Below are 15,565 nucleotides of genomic sequence, written 5' to 3'. Positions count from 1 at the left end.
GTATACGGACCGTATACGGAACGCAAAAAACGGACCGTATACGGAACGCAAAAAACTGTAGTGTGAAAGAGGCCTAATCCAGATGTTGTAGTTTGCACAAAAAAAATTGTGATTTGCAATGTCCCAAAAGCTCAGATGCAGTGCTGGTACACTGAGCTTGCATAATGGCCGCCCACCTAACTAACAGAATTCTAAAAGTTAGTTTTTTTTTGTCAATGAGCTCAGGGCAGGGTAAAACGATTGTGCCCTGCACACAAATTAGTTAGGAGTTAGATTCTCACCTATTCTCTCCCTGAAATCACAAGTGTAGCAGCATCCTCTCCCTACACTTGTAACAGCAGTGTGACGTGCAGCGCTATGTGACTCAAGCTTATATAGAGCCTGGGTCACATGCTGCTCTGGCCAATCACAGTCAAGCCATTAGTAGTCGTGGCTGTGATGGCCTCTTGGGGAAAGTAGTATGACGCTTGTTGATTGGCTGCTGTGCAGCCTTTCAAAAAGCGCCAAGAAAATGCTTTACAGTTCTGGTTCGCTCAACCCTAGTCCTATCTTTTTCGCAATTCATGACATTGTTAAAATCTCCCACCGCTATAAGCGGACACCTCCCTCTCTGATTAATAAATTCCGTGAGGCGGGAGATAACATGTAATGAGAAGGGGGGGGGGTGGTATATAGACAAAGGCCAACACGCACACCACTCTATTCCACACAACAGTGGAGAAATACATATCTACCCTTCCTGTCAATTCTTAGCGAAATAGGCTCATACTGTGCATTTTTATGAATATACACAGTGACACCTCGAGAATAGGAGGAAAAGAAAGAATGGTAATCTGCGCACACTTCTTTTTCGTGTAAGGGATTTTGTTCCGGGAATAGATGGGTTTTCACCAATCCCACTATAGCGGGAAGATGCTTACTAATGAGATCGTGACAATGACCCTTTTAGTTCTATCTGCCAATCCCCGCACATTCTAAACAAATATTCTTTCAGTCATGCTCCCAAGACTGCCTATTATATGAAGTGGGACTAAATCGTCACCGCTCCAAAATCCCCATGGGTTTCCATGGACCCTGATTCAGATTCAGATTGATCATATTGTTCTTGTAGGATCTAGATTGATTTGAAATAATTTATACTGCAGTACAAATTATGTCTTTCAGTCATGGGATATAAATATATTCATTTGATATATACATTTGTATAATCTCCAGAAAACTGATTTTAGTTTCTAGTCAATGGTCTGTTCGGATATATATTGAATTTAATTGGTGGAAGTTTAACTTGATTTAGAATATATTATTGTATTATAGCCAAACTTGTGCATGAGGAGACAATTTTTGCCCATGCGCTGTTAAACCTTTGAGTATATCTGTTTGCTGGGAGAAGTCATGTGTCAATTTTGAGCTTTTTGTTTGCTTATTCTGTGAGATATTGATAATATACCCATTTCATTTAAAAAGTTATTTTATTGATTGTATTTATATCTTACAAGTTACCTAATTTTCCAATTGATTGAACCTAATTGATCCTTATTTTTTGTTTGTCACCAATGTTATATTTTATTATTTTGCAGTGAATTTGTTAATAAATACATATATATCTTTTGTATACAATTGTTTACCCCTTGTCTTCAACTTAGCGCAAATAACAAACTCTTGCAAATTTTTGATTTGTGAAAATAAGTTGGAATCTCCTCCATTACAGATCCTTACTTGCTTTAATAAATAGAAAACTGTTCATCAGAGCAGTATAAACATTCTGACAGAGATATTTTTCAGCCCAATTTGCAGCGTATTACTAACGAAATTCTAATATATTCGCCTTTCATTGTTGCACTTATTTGTTGAAAAGCCTTTTGTGTATAAATAGAAAAAAACTTGGGCCTAAATGCCGTTCAGCGTTGCAGTGAGATATTTTACAGCCCAGTTTGCTGTGTATTACTGACAAAATACAAATATATTCACCTTGCATCATTGCACTTATCTGTTGAAAAACCTTTTGTGTAAAGCTAGAAAAAAATTAGGGCCTATTTGCCGTTTAGTGGTGCAGTGATATATTCTGGCGATGTGTATTAGTGGCGAATTAAAAAATATTTGATCTAACATTTGGTTATTTGATCCAACAGTATGTCAGACAGAGAAGTGCCAGGCCCTGCACAGGGGAGTGGCAGAGGCAGAGGCCTAAATGTTTCTGACGCAGGGAGAGGTTCGCAGCAGAGCAAGGGGCTGTGGCAGTAGGGGTCACTTCAAGAGGCCTGAGCTCCCAGTGTCAGCAAGTGGTCGTGTCGTGACCAGCAACCCAGCGGTTCTTGAATGGTTGACTCGATCTTTGACTTCGTCTTAACTTACATCAGACACCCCCAGCCAAGAGTCAGTAGGTTTGTCAGGCACAGTCCTTAGTTGGCATGGCCTAGGAGCAGGCCCTGTGCCCTCACCTATCCTCAACCTGCCTCTGTCCTTTTCTGTTCCCTCACCGCCAGAAGTATTATGTGCTTTAGGCTCTGCTCCACTTTTCAGCGAGGAAGAGGTACTAGAGGACAGTCAGCAGCTACTGGCCAGCCAAGATGTGGAGGAGACATCCGCTGTAGGCGGGGAAGTAGTGATCAGGAGAGTGGTGTGGGAGCTGTTGTTGAGAACGGTCATGCTCATGACCCAGAGACGATTGAGGAGGACATCAGTGATGTGCAGACACTACTCAATAATGATGATGTAGTTGATCGCACTTGGGAGCCGGATGACGAATAAGCTTCATCATAATCGGGAGAAGAGGGTGTCAGCTTGCCCTTGACCCAGCGGCAGAGTCAGCAAGTCGCTAGTGTGGCTGGGAGTCAGCAGCGTGGCAGCAGTGGGAGGTCGGGAGCCAAACGCGCCCAGGGTAGACCACTCACATCGCGGCAGCCTACCTGCCTGCAAAGTAGCGGTGCAGGGGCTCAAGGAGGAAGTGGCAGTAGCAGTCAGTCAGTGTGTAGTGTTGGGGGTAAAATCACATGCTCGGGCAGTGTGGCAGTTTTTTTGAACCGCTGGAGGAGGTGAAAGTGGCTATATGTAGTATCTGTGGGCAGAGTGTGAAGCTTGGCCAGGGTGCCTATGTTGGCACTACAGCCCTAAATAAACATATGCAGTGTCATAATAAAGTGGCCTGGAAGAACTGTGGCTCCGATGTGGTAGTCCAGTCTGCCGCAGCAACTACTGTATCACCTACTGGTATGCACCCGGTTTATGGCAGTCAAGGCTCCACCACCTCAGGCGAAGGGAGCTGTCTGTTCTTCCCATCATCTGCTGGTCCTGATGCTACAGCTCCTCCTCCTACTCCTCTTCACGCATTCCGTCAGCAGTCGATCACCGAAGCGATTGCCAAGAGACAACAGTATGCATGCACTCATCCAACGGCGCAAAAGCTGAATGTGCTCCTGTCCAAGTTGCTGGTGCTGCAGTCCCTCCCTTTCCATGTGGTGGACTCTGCACCTTTCAAAGAACTGATGACTTGTGCCGAGCCAAGGTGGAGAGTCCCAAGTCATCATTTCTTTGCCAGTACCAGCCCTGCGCACACCTGTAGAACAAAAGGTGGGCCAGTCCTTGAGCATGTCAGTGCCAAAGTGCACTGCAGCTCCAACGCGTGGAGCTGTAACTACGGTCAGGGACAATACATGTCCTTTACGGCCCACTGGGTGAATGTGGTTACTGCACAGCCACACCATCAACTTGGCCAGGTGACACTTGGCCAGGTGACATGCTTCTGCCTCCATGTTATAATCCTGTTGATCCAGCGACAATGTCCACCTTTGCCTCCTCATCCTCCACCGTGTTCTCAGCCTCCACTGCAGAGATAATGCACCGTGCCCCTCCAGCATACCACATGTGTAGAGCATGGCGGTGTCACGCTGTTCTGCTCCTCGTTTTGGCTGGGCGAACTGCGACACACAAGGGAGGAACTGTTCCATGTCCTTCAGCAAGGAATCGAATCCTGGCTTTCTCCGTGACAACTGAAAATCTGAACCATGGTGACCGACAACGGGAAGAACATTGTGTCTGTGCAGCGTCAAGGAGGGCTGAGCCATGCGCCCTGCATGGAACACATGTTCAATCTGGTTGTGAAGAGGTTCCTGAAGTCTTCCACCCATCTGCAAAACATCCTAAAAATGCCCAGTAAACTTTGCATGCACTTCAGCCACTCGTACACTGCAAAGCACACCCTCCTTGAGCTACAGCGGCAGAACAGCGTCCCCAACATAGGCTGATATGCAACGTATCCACCCATTGGAATTTCACCCTCCATATGTTGGACCGACTGTATGAACAGAGAAAGGCCATAAACAATTTCCTGATGATCCAAGCGGACAGGAGTACTCCCCTGTGTAACTTCGATGTCAGCCAGTGGCTGCTCATGCGTGACACCTCCTGTTTGCTCAGGCCCTTTGAGGAGGCCAGGTTATTTTTCAGTCGCCAGGACTACGGGAAGAACAATGTAATTCCACTGCTTCATGTCCTGAAACAGATGCTGGTAAATCTGGCTGGCCAGGACACTGAAGACGTGGCGCCTTCAAGGCCACATGAGCCCTGTGGGGACTGAACTGGAGGAGAAGGAGGAGGAGGACATTGGAGCACAAGCAATGTGCAGCGAAACAGGTGGTTTTGGAACACAGGAGGAGTAAGAGGAAGATGAGGAAGATGAGGCAGATGACCCAGACACAACGTGTCAGTATACAGTGGAGATGGAGGCAGGGAGTCCCTCAGAGTTACTTGGCAAATGGCCCGTTGCATGTTCACTTACTTGTGTAGTGACAGCCGAATTGTCATCATTCGGCAGAGGGATGACTTCTGGCTCTCTCCCATGTTGGACCCTCACTACCGGGCCAAAATGGGGGCCTTTTCTACACCCGCTGAAAGGGAGGACAAACTGAACTACTATAGACACATCTTATGTAGTCAGTTGGCCGCTGCCTATATGCGTCATCATCCATCCTCTCGCAGATATGACCGTTCCACTGCCATGGCTGCTGGGGAGCGGTGGGGTGGCAGGAGTAGTACCAGCTCCATCAACAGGAGCCTGAGTCTACAGTCACTGATGATCAGCTTTCTTCACCTGCATATAGAAGAAACTAAAACTACTCACCAGCAGCTAGACATAGAGCATAACCTGAACCAGCAGGTGGTGGAATACTTGGAGTGTACCCCGCCAGCCGGCTTTGAAGATCTGCTGGACTACTGGGCAGCCAAACTGGATTTGTGGCCGCAACTGGCCGACTTTGCCCTGGAAAGGCTGTCCTGCCCGGCCAGCAGTTTAGCATCAGAGCAGGTGTTTAGTGCAGCAGGGACCATAGTTACCCCAAGAAGAACTTGCCTGTCCACCCAAAATGTGGAGAGAATAATTTTTGTCAAGATGAATCAGGAGTTGATCAGCCAGGATTTTCCCCCACCAATTCCTGATGCATCAGACTAATCACGGTGCCACACCAACACTTTGACAAAAGAGACTGGTTTCTTCTGGCTACTTGCCTCAGCTACAATTCTTATGATGCCATCCGCTTGATGCCACAAATCTGATGCCAAGTGCTCCTTCTTTCACCCACCATCTTCAGCGGGTACTGGTATTGCCACCCACCTCCACACTATGTTACCTTGCCACTCTGTGGTCTACTGATGCTGCTCCTACCTCCACACTACAGTATGTCACCTTGCCACTCTGTGGCCTCCTGATGCTGCTCCTACCTCCACACTATGTCACCTTGCCAGTCTGTGGACTCCTGATGCTGCTGCCACCTCCACACTCTGTCATTGTGCCACTCTGTGGCCTGAGGCTGCCGCCACCTACAGGCTCTGTGGTTGGGCCACTCTGTAGCCTCCTCATGCTGCTCCTACCTCCACTCTATGTCATCTTGCCACTCTGTGGCATCCTAAAACTGCCGCCACCTCCACACTCTGTTATTGTGCCACTCTCTGGCCTCCTGATGCTGCTGCCACCTCCAAACTATGTCACCTATCCACTCTGTGGCCTCCTGATGCTGCCACCACCTACCGACACTGTGATTGGGCAACTCTGTGGTCTCCTCACCACCATGTCACCTTGCTACTCTGTGGTCTTATCATGCTGCCGCCACCTCTACACTCTGTCATTGTGCCACTCTGTGGCCTCCTGATGCTGCCGCCACCTGCAGACTCAGTGATTGAAGCCACTCTGAAATATCCTCATGCTGCTTTCACCTCACCACTATGTCACCTAGCCACTCTGTGGCCTCCTGATTCTGCCGCCACCACCACACTATGTCACCTAGCCCCTCTGTGGCCTCCTGATGCTGCCGCCACCACCAGACTCTGTCACCTAGCCACTCTGTGGCCTCCTCATGCTGCTGCCACCACCACACTCTGTCATTGTGCCACTCTGTGGCCTCCTGATGCTGCCGCCACCTGCAGACTCAGTGATTGAAGCCACTCTGAAATATCCTCATGCTGCTTTCACCTCACCACTATGTCACCTAGCCACTCTGTGGCCTCCTGATTCTGCCGCCACCACCACACTATGTCACCTAGCCCCTCTGTGGCCTCCTGATGCTGCCGCCACCACCAGACTCTGTCATCTAGCCACTCTGTGGCCTCCTCATGCTGCTGCCACCACCACACTATGTCATTGTGCCAATCTTTGGCCTCCTGATGCTGCCGTCATCCCCACACTCTGTCATTGTCCCCCTCTGTGGCCTCCTGATGCTGCTACTACCTCTACTCTACAGATGTAGCAGGGGTAAAACACACACTCTTAACTCATCGCATTATCTTGAAATAAAAGCCATTGAAAAGCAATTGTTTAACGCATTTAGTTGCATTAAGTTTAGATAACATGTCTCAAAAACATGTGTGTTAACCCTGCTACATCCATATGTCACCTAGTCACTATGTGGTCTCCTGTTGCTGCCGCCACCACCACCACACTATGTTACCTATCCACTCTGTGGCCTCCTGATGCTGCCGCCACTTACAGACTCTGTGATTGGGCTACTCTGTGGTCTTCTCATGCTGCTCTTACCTCCACTCTATGTCACCTTGCCACTCTGTGGCCTCCTGAGGCTGCCGCCACCTAAACACTCTGACATTGTGCCATTCTGTGGCCTCCTAATGCTGCCACCACCTACAGACTCTGTCATTGGGCTACTCTGTGGCCTCCTCATGCTGCTTTCACCTCACCACTATGTCACCTTGCCATTCTGTGGTCTTCTCATGCTGCCACCACCTCCACACTCTGTCATTGTGCCACTCTGCAGCCTCCTGATGCTGACACCACCTACAGACTCTGTCATAGGGCCACTCTGTGGACTTCTCATGCTTTTCCCACCCTCCCTACTTCATTGCTGGGCCACTATTTAGCCTTTTTGGCTTGGCTGACATCATCATTTATTTGACCCTTCCTCTGATCTGTCAGAAGGAAGGTAAAATGAGATGCACAACGGATCCTGTCTATGTAGCAGCTGTAAGGCCTGTATGGTCCCATCAGAATTGTGATTTGGGAGCCAAAAGCAGGAGTGGGTACAAAACACAGAAGACTTGCAAATATTCCGATCACGTGTCATATCTGTTTTGGATCCATTAATGTTTTTTTTTCCATTAGCAATACTAATGGATTACTGACCAAATGCTGACCGAGTGAAGGCGGATGCTCAACAGACAGAAACCGTTTTTTGTGGGTTCTTGTTTTGATAGATCAGAGGAAGGGCAAAATAATCAGTGACGTCCACACACACTTACTACGGACACCCTCTCCACTCTGTTGGGGGGCTCTACTTGTATAAGCGATTAATAGAACAGGTTCTGTAGACATCTATGTGGAATCAGCTGACGACGATGTAAAAGGAGGGTGCTTCTTCTTGGCGCTAACATCGACCTGTAAGTCTGAGTTAATACTTGAGTTATGTGGTCAGTTTTGGCCAAGTGACTGCCCAAATAAGGGAAGTGTGCAGTGATTCTAAGTGTGACGCCTGTCATCTGCCTGTCATATGGACTCACAGTATTATTTCACTACCAAGGCAGACTTCCTATTTGTGTTACTGCAAGACACAGTGTTTTACACCACTATAAAGGCTCTCTGCATCCAGGAAATAGCATTTTTTTAATGTAATTCGCTGCAAACTTATTCGGATTAAACCAAATTTTTCCCCAAAAATTTGGCGAATAGGCAAATTGAATTTTTCAAAGATTCGCTCATCTCTAGTCTTTTCCATAAAATGGCTGCTGGTGGAGGGTCATGTGACCAAGCAAATCACCTCCATGTGACATCTCCTCCATTCAAAAACACTGCACCTGCCATCTGCACTAGCACTGATAAGAGTTTAGTGGAGGTGCAATGTGTTTTAATGGAGGAGATGTCTGGTCACATGACTCTCCACCAGCAGCCATCTTATGGACAGGACCTCTATCCGAACAAAACACAAGATATGCTTAACAAGGAGGCATGACTTACTAATATAGTCCTTTTGATACTTTGTGCAATTTGATATATTTAATAAGTGCCATATAGACATCTTAACTACACATTGGTCACAAGTAGTTAGAAAGTGGCCAACCCCTTTAATCATCGGACTGGGATAGATAGAGATACTAATGCGTTGCTACTAGGGATGAGCGAACTCGAACTGTATAGTTCGGGTTCGTACCGAATTTTGGGGTGTCCGTGACACGGACCCGAACCCGGACATTTTCGTAAAAGTCCGGGTTCGGGTTCGGTGTTCGTCGCTTTCTTGGCGCTTTTGTGACGCTTTCTTGGCGCTTTTTGAAAGGCTGCAAAGCAGCCAATCAACAAGCGTCATACTACTTGCCCCAAGAGGCCATCACAGCCATGCCTACTATTGGCATGGCTGTGATTGGCCAGAGCACCATGTGACCCAGCCTCTATTTAAGCTGGAGTCACATAGCGCCGCCCGTCACTCTGCTCTGATTAGCGTAGGGAGAGGTTGCGGCTGCGACAGTAGGGCGAGATTAGGCAGATTAACTCCTCCAAAGGACTTGATTAACTGATCGATCTGCAGCTGTGGATCATTGAGCTGCTGATCCTCAATTGCTCACTGTTTTTAGGCTGCCCAGACCGTTTGTCAGTCACATTTTTCTGGGGTGATCAGGCGGCCATTTTGTGTCTTGTGGTGCGCCAGCACAAGCTGCGACCAAGTGCATTTAACCCTCAATGGTGTGGTTGTTTTTTGGCTAAAGCCTACATCAGGGTGAAGCTGTCACACCAAGTGCATTTAACCAGCAATAGTCTGTTCATTTTTTGGCCATATACAAAATCAGGGGCAAGCTGCGCCTGTCACCAAGTGCATTTAACCCTCAATGGTGTGGTTGTTTTTTGGCTAAAGCCTACATCAGGGTGAAGCTGTCACACCAAGTGCATTTAACCAGCAATAGTCTGTTCATTTTTTGGCCATATACAAAATCAGGGGCAAGCTGCGCCTGTCACCAAGTGCATTTAACCCTCAATGGTGTGGTTGTTTTTTGGCTAAAGCCTACATCAGGGTGAAGCTGTCACACCAAGTGCATTTAACCAGCAATAGTCTGTTCATTTTTTGGCCATATACAAAATCAGGGGCAAGCTGCGCCTGTCACCAAGTGCATTTAACCCTCAATGGTGTGGTTGTTTTTTGGCTAAAGCCTACATCAGGGTGAAGCTGTCACACCAAGTGCATTTAACCAGCAATAGTCTGTTCATTTTTTGGCCATATACAAAATCAGGGGCAAGCTGCGCCTGTCACCAAGTGCATTTAACCCTCAATGGTGTGGTTGTTTTCTGGCTAAAGCCTACATCAGGGTGAAGCTGTCACACCAAGTGCATTTAACCAGCAATAGTCTGTTTATTTTTTGGCCATATACTACATCAGGGGCAAGCTGCGCCCGTCACCAAGTGCATTTAACCCTCAGTAGTGTGGTTGGTCAAGCTGTGACACCAAGTGCATTTAACCAGCAATAGTCTGTTCATTTTTTGGCCATATACTACATCAGGGGCAAGCTGCGCCCGTCACCAAGTGCATTTAACCAGCAATAGTGTGGTTATTTTTTGGCCATATCCCAGTCTAATTCTGTCACTAAATCCATACCGGTCACCCAGCGCCTAAATACTAGGCCTCAAATTTATATCCCGCTAAATCTCTCGTTACCGCTGTCCTGTTGTAGCTGGGAAAGTTATTTAGTGTCCGTCAAAGCACATTTTTTGTTCTGGGTTGAAGTACAATTCCCAATTTAGCAATTTCATAATTTAGTGGTTTCTGCTATATCAGAGCTATTTGAAATCTATCCCTAAAAGGGTATATAATATTCAAGGTGCACATTGGGTCATTCAGAATAACTTCACACACACCCGCTACTGTGTATTTCCAAGTCTAATTCTGTCACTAAACCCATACCTGTCACCCAGCGCCTAAATACTAGGCCTCAAATTTATATCCTGCTAAATCTCTCGTTACCGCTGTACTGTTGTTGCTGGGAAAGATATTTAGTGTCCGTCAAAGCACATTTTTTGTTCTGGGTTGAAGTACAATTCCCAATTTAGCAATTTCATAATTTAGTGGTTTCTGCTATATCAGAGCTATTTGAAATCTATCCCTAAAAGGGTATATAATATTCAAGGTGCACATTGGGTCATTCAGAATAACTTCACACACACCCGCTACTGTGTATTTTCAAGTCTAATTCTGTCACTAAACCCATACCTGTCACCCAGCGCCTAAATACTAGGCCTCAAATTTATATCCTGCTAAATCTCTCGTTACCGCTGTCCTGTTGTAGCTGGGAAAGTTATTTAGTGTCCGTCAAAGCACATTTTTTGTTCTGGGTTGAAGTACAATTCCCAATTTAGCAATTTCATAATTTAGTGGTTTCTGCTATATCAGAGCTATTTGAAATCTATCCCTAAAAGGGTAGATCATATTGAAGGTGCACATAGGGTCATTCAGAATAACTTCACACACACCCGCTACTGTGTATTTCCAAGTCTAATTCTGTCACTAAACCCATACCTGTCACCCAGCGCCTAAATACTAGGCCTCAAATTTATATCCCGCTAAATCTCTCGTTACCGCTGTCCTGTTGTAGCTGGGAAAGTTATTTAGTGTCCGTCAAAGCACATTTTTTGTTCTGGGTTGAAGTACAATTCCCAATTTAGCAATTTCATAATTTAGTGGTTTCTGCTATATCAGAGCTATTTGAAATCTATCCCTAAAAGGGTATATAATATTCAAGGTGCACATTGGGTCATTCAGAATAACTTCACACACACCCGCTACTGTGTATTTCCAAGTCTAATTCTGTCACTAAACCCATACCTGTCACCCAGCGCCTAAATACTAGGCCTCAAATTTATATCCTGCTAAATCTCTCGTTACCGCTGTACTGTTGTTGCTTGGAAAGATATTTAGTGTCCGTCAAAGCACATTTTTTGTTCTGGGTTGAAGTACAATTCCCAATTTAGCAATTTCATAATTTAGTGGTTTCTGCTATATCAGAGCTATTTGAAATCTATCCCTAAAAGGGTATATAATATTCAAGGTGCACATTGGGTCATTCAGAATAACTTCACACACACCCGCTACTGTGTATTTTCAAGTCTAATTCTGTCACTAAACCCATACCTGTCACCCAGCGCCTAAATACTAGGCCTCAAATTTATATCCTGCTAAATCTCTCGTTACCGCTGTCCTGTTGTAGCTGGGAAAGTTATTTAGTGTCCGTCAAAGCACATTTTTTGTTCTGGGTTGAAAGTACAATTCCCAATTTAGCAATTTCATAATTTAGTGGTTTCTGCTATATCAGAGCTATTTGAAATCTATCCCTAAAAGGGTATATCATATTGAAGGTGCACATAGGGTCATTCAGAATAACTTCACACACACCCGCTACTGTGTATTTCCAAGTCTAATTCTGTCACTAAACCCATACCTGTCACCCAGCGCCTAAATACTAGGCCTCAAATTTATATCCCGCTAAATCTCTCGTTACCGCTGTCCTGTTGTAGCTGGGAAAGTTATTTAGTGTCCGTCAAAGCACATTTTTTGTTCTGGGTTGAAGTACAATTCCCAATTTAGCAATTTCATAATTTAGTGGTTTCTGCTATATCAGAGCTATTTGAAATCTATCCCTAAAAGGGTATATAATATTCAAGGTGCACATTGGGTCATTCAGAATAACTTCACACACACCCGCTACTGTGTATTTCAAGTCTAATTCTGTCACTAAACCCATACCTGTCACCCAGCGCCTAAATACTAGGCCTCAAATTTATATCCTGCTAAATCTCTCGTTACCGCTGTCCTGTTGTAGCTGGGAAAGTTATTTAGTGTCCGTCAAAGCACATTTTTTGTTCTGGGTTGAAGTACAATTCCCAATTTAGCAATTTCATAATTTAGTGGTTTCTGCTATATCAGAGCTATTTGAAATCTATCCCTAAAAGGGTATATAATATTGAAGGTGCACATAGGGTCATTCAGAATAACTTCACACACACCCGCTACTGTGTATTTCCAAGTCTAATTCTGTCACTAAACCCATACCTGTCACCCAGCGCCTAAATACTAGGCCTCAAATTTATATCCCTGCTAAATCTCTCGTTACCGCTGTCCTGTTGTAGCTGGGAAAGTTATTTAGTGTCCGTCAAAGCACATTTTTTGTTCTGGGTTGAAGTACAATTCCCAATTTAGCAATTTCATAATTTAGTGGTTTCTGCTATATCAGAGCTATTTGAAATCTATCCCTAAAAGGGTATATAATATTCAAGGTGCACATTGGGTCATTCAGAATAACTTCACACACACCCGCTACTGTGTATTTCCAAGTCTAATTCTGTCACTAAACCCATACCTGTCACCCAGCGCCTAAATACTAGGCCTCAAATTTATATCCTGCTAAATCTCTCGTTACCGCTGTACTGTTGTTGCTTGGAAAGATATTTAGTGTCCGTCAAAGCACATTTTTTGTTCTGGGTTGAAGTACAATTCCCAATTTAGCAATTTCATAATTTAGTGGTTTCTGCTATATCAGAGCTATTTGAAATCTATCCCTAAAAGGGTATATAATATTCAAGGTGCACATTGGGTCATTCAGAATAACTTCACACACACCCGCTACTGTGTATTTCAAGTCTAATTCTGTCACTAAACCCATACCTGTCACCCAGCGCCTAAATACTAGGCCTCAAATTTATATCCTGCTAAATCTCTCGTTACCGCTGTACTGTTGTTGCTGGGCAAGATATTTAGTGTCCGTCAAAGCACATTTTTTGTTCTGGGTTGAAATACAATTCCCAATTTAGCAATTTCATAATTTAGTGGTTTCTGCTATATCAGAGCTATTTGAAATCTATCCCTAAAAGGGTATATAATATTCAAGGTGCACATTGGGTCATTCAGAATAACTTCACACACACCCGCTACTGTGTATTTCCAAGTCTAATTCTGTCACTAAACCCATACCTGTCACCCAGCGCCTAAATACTAGGCCTCAAATTTATATCCTGCTAAATCTCTCGTTACCGCTGTACTGTTGTTGCTGGGCAAGATATTTAGTGTCCGTCAAAGCACATTTTTTGTTCTGGGTTGAAATACAATTCCCAATTTAGCAATTTCATAATTTAGTGGTTTCTGCTATATCAGAGCTATTTGAAATCTATCCCTAAAAGGGTATATAATATTCAAGGTGCACATTGGGTCATTCAGAATAACTTCACACACACCCGCTACTGTGTATTTCCAAGTCTAATTCTGTCACTAAACCCATACCTGTCACCCAGCGCCTAAATACTAGGCCTCAAATTTATATCCCGCTAAATCTGTCCCTAGTGCTGTAGCTGGGCGAGTTATTTAGTGTCCGTTCAAGCACATTTCTTGTTCTGGGTTGAAATACAATTCCCAATTTAGCAATTTCATAATTTAGTGGTTTCTGCTATATCAGAGCTATTTGAAATCTATCCCTAAAAGGGTATATAATATTCAAGGTGCACATAGGGTCATTCAGAATAACTTCACACACCCGCTACTGTGCATTTCCAAATCTAATTCTGTCACTAAACCCATACCTGTCACCCAGCGCCTAAATACTAGGCCTCAAATTTATATCCCGCTAAATCTCTCGTTACCGCTGTCCTGTTGTGGCTGGGAAAGTTATTTAGTGTCCGTCAAAGCACATTTTTTGTTCTGGGTTGAAATACAATTCCCAATTTAGCAATTTCATAATTTAGTCGTTTCTGCTATATCAGAGCTATTTGAAATCTATCCCTAAAAGGGTAGATCATATTGAAGGTGCACATAGGGTCATTCAGAATAACTTCACACACACGCTTCTGTGCATTTCCAAGTCTAATTCTGTCACTAAATCCATACCGGTCACCCAGCGCCTAAATACTAGGCCTCAAATTTATATCCCGCTGAATTTGAATACAATACATTGGGCCAAATAATATATTTGTTGTTGTGGTGAACCATAACAATGAGAAAAACATCTAGTAAGGGACGCGGACGTGGACATGGTCGTGGTGGTGTTAGTGGACCCTCTGGTGCTGGGAGAGGACGTGGCCGTTCTGCCACATCCACACGTCCTAGTGTACCAACTACCTCAGGTCCCAGTAGCCGCCAGAATTTACAGCGATATATGGTGGGGCCCAATGCCGTTCTAAGGATGGTAAGGCCTGAGCAGGTACAGGCATTAGTCAATTGGGTGGCCGACAGTGGATCCAGCACGTTCACATTATCTCCCACCCAGTCTTCTGCAGAAAGCGCACAGATGGCGCCTGAAAACCAACCCCATCAGTCTGTCACATCACCCCCATGCATACCAGGGAAACTGTCTCAGCCTCAAGTTATGCAGCAGTCTCTTATGCTGTTTGAAGACTCCGCTGGCAGGGTTTCCCAAGGGCATCCACCTAGCCCTTCCCCAGCGGTGAAAGACATAGAATGCACTGACGCACAACCACTTATGTTTCCTGATGATGAGGACATGGGAATACCACCTCAGCATGTCTCTGATGATGACGAAACACAGGTGCCAACTGCTGCGTCTTTCTGCAGTGTGCAGACTGAACAGGAGGTCAGGGATCAAGACTGGGTGGAAGACGATGCAGGGGACGATGAGGTCCTAGACCCCACATGGAATGAAGGTCGTGCCACTGACTTTCACAGTTCGGAGGAAGAGGCAGTGGTGAGACCGAGCCAACAGCGTAGCAAAAGAGGGAGCAGTGGGCAAAAGCAGAACACCCGCCGCCAAGAGACTCCGCCTGCTACTGACCGCCGCCATCTGGGACCGAGCACCCCAAAGGCAGCTTCAAGGAGTTCCCTGGCATGGCACTTCTTCAAACAATGTGCTGACGACAAGACCCGAGTGGTTTGCACGCTGTGCCATCAGAGCCTGAAGCGAGGCATTAACGTTCTGAACCTGAGCACAACCTGCATGACCAGGCACCTGCATGCAAAGCATGAACTGCAGTGGAGTAAACACCTTAAAACCAAGGAAGTCACTCAGGCTCCCCCTGCTACCTCTTCTGCTGCTGCCGCCTCGGCCTATTCTGCTGCTGCCGCCTCGGCCTCTTCCTCCGCCTCTGGAGGAA

Source organism: Bufo gargarizans, chromosome 2, assembly GCF_014858855.1.
Source record: "Bufo gargarizans isolate SCDJY-AF-19 chromosome 2, ASM1485885v1, whole genome shotgun sequence".
Taxonomy (NCBI): domain Eukaryota; kingdom Metazoa; phylum Chordata; class Amphibia; order Anura; family Bufonidae; genus Bufo; species Bufo gargarizans.
The sequence above is the reverse complement of the archived record's forward strand: the minus strand, read 5'-3'. Positions refer to the sequence as shown.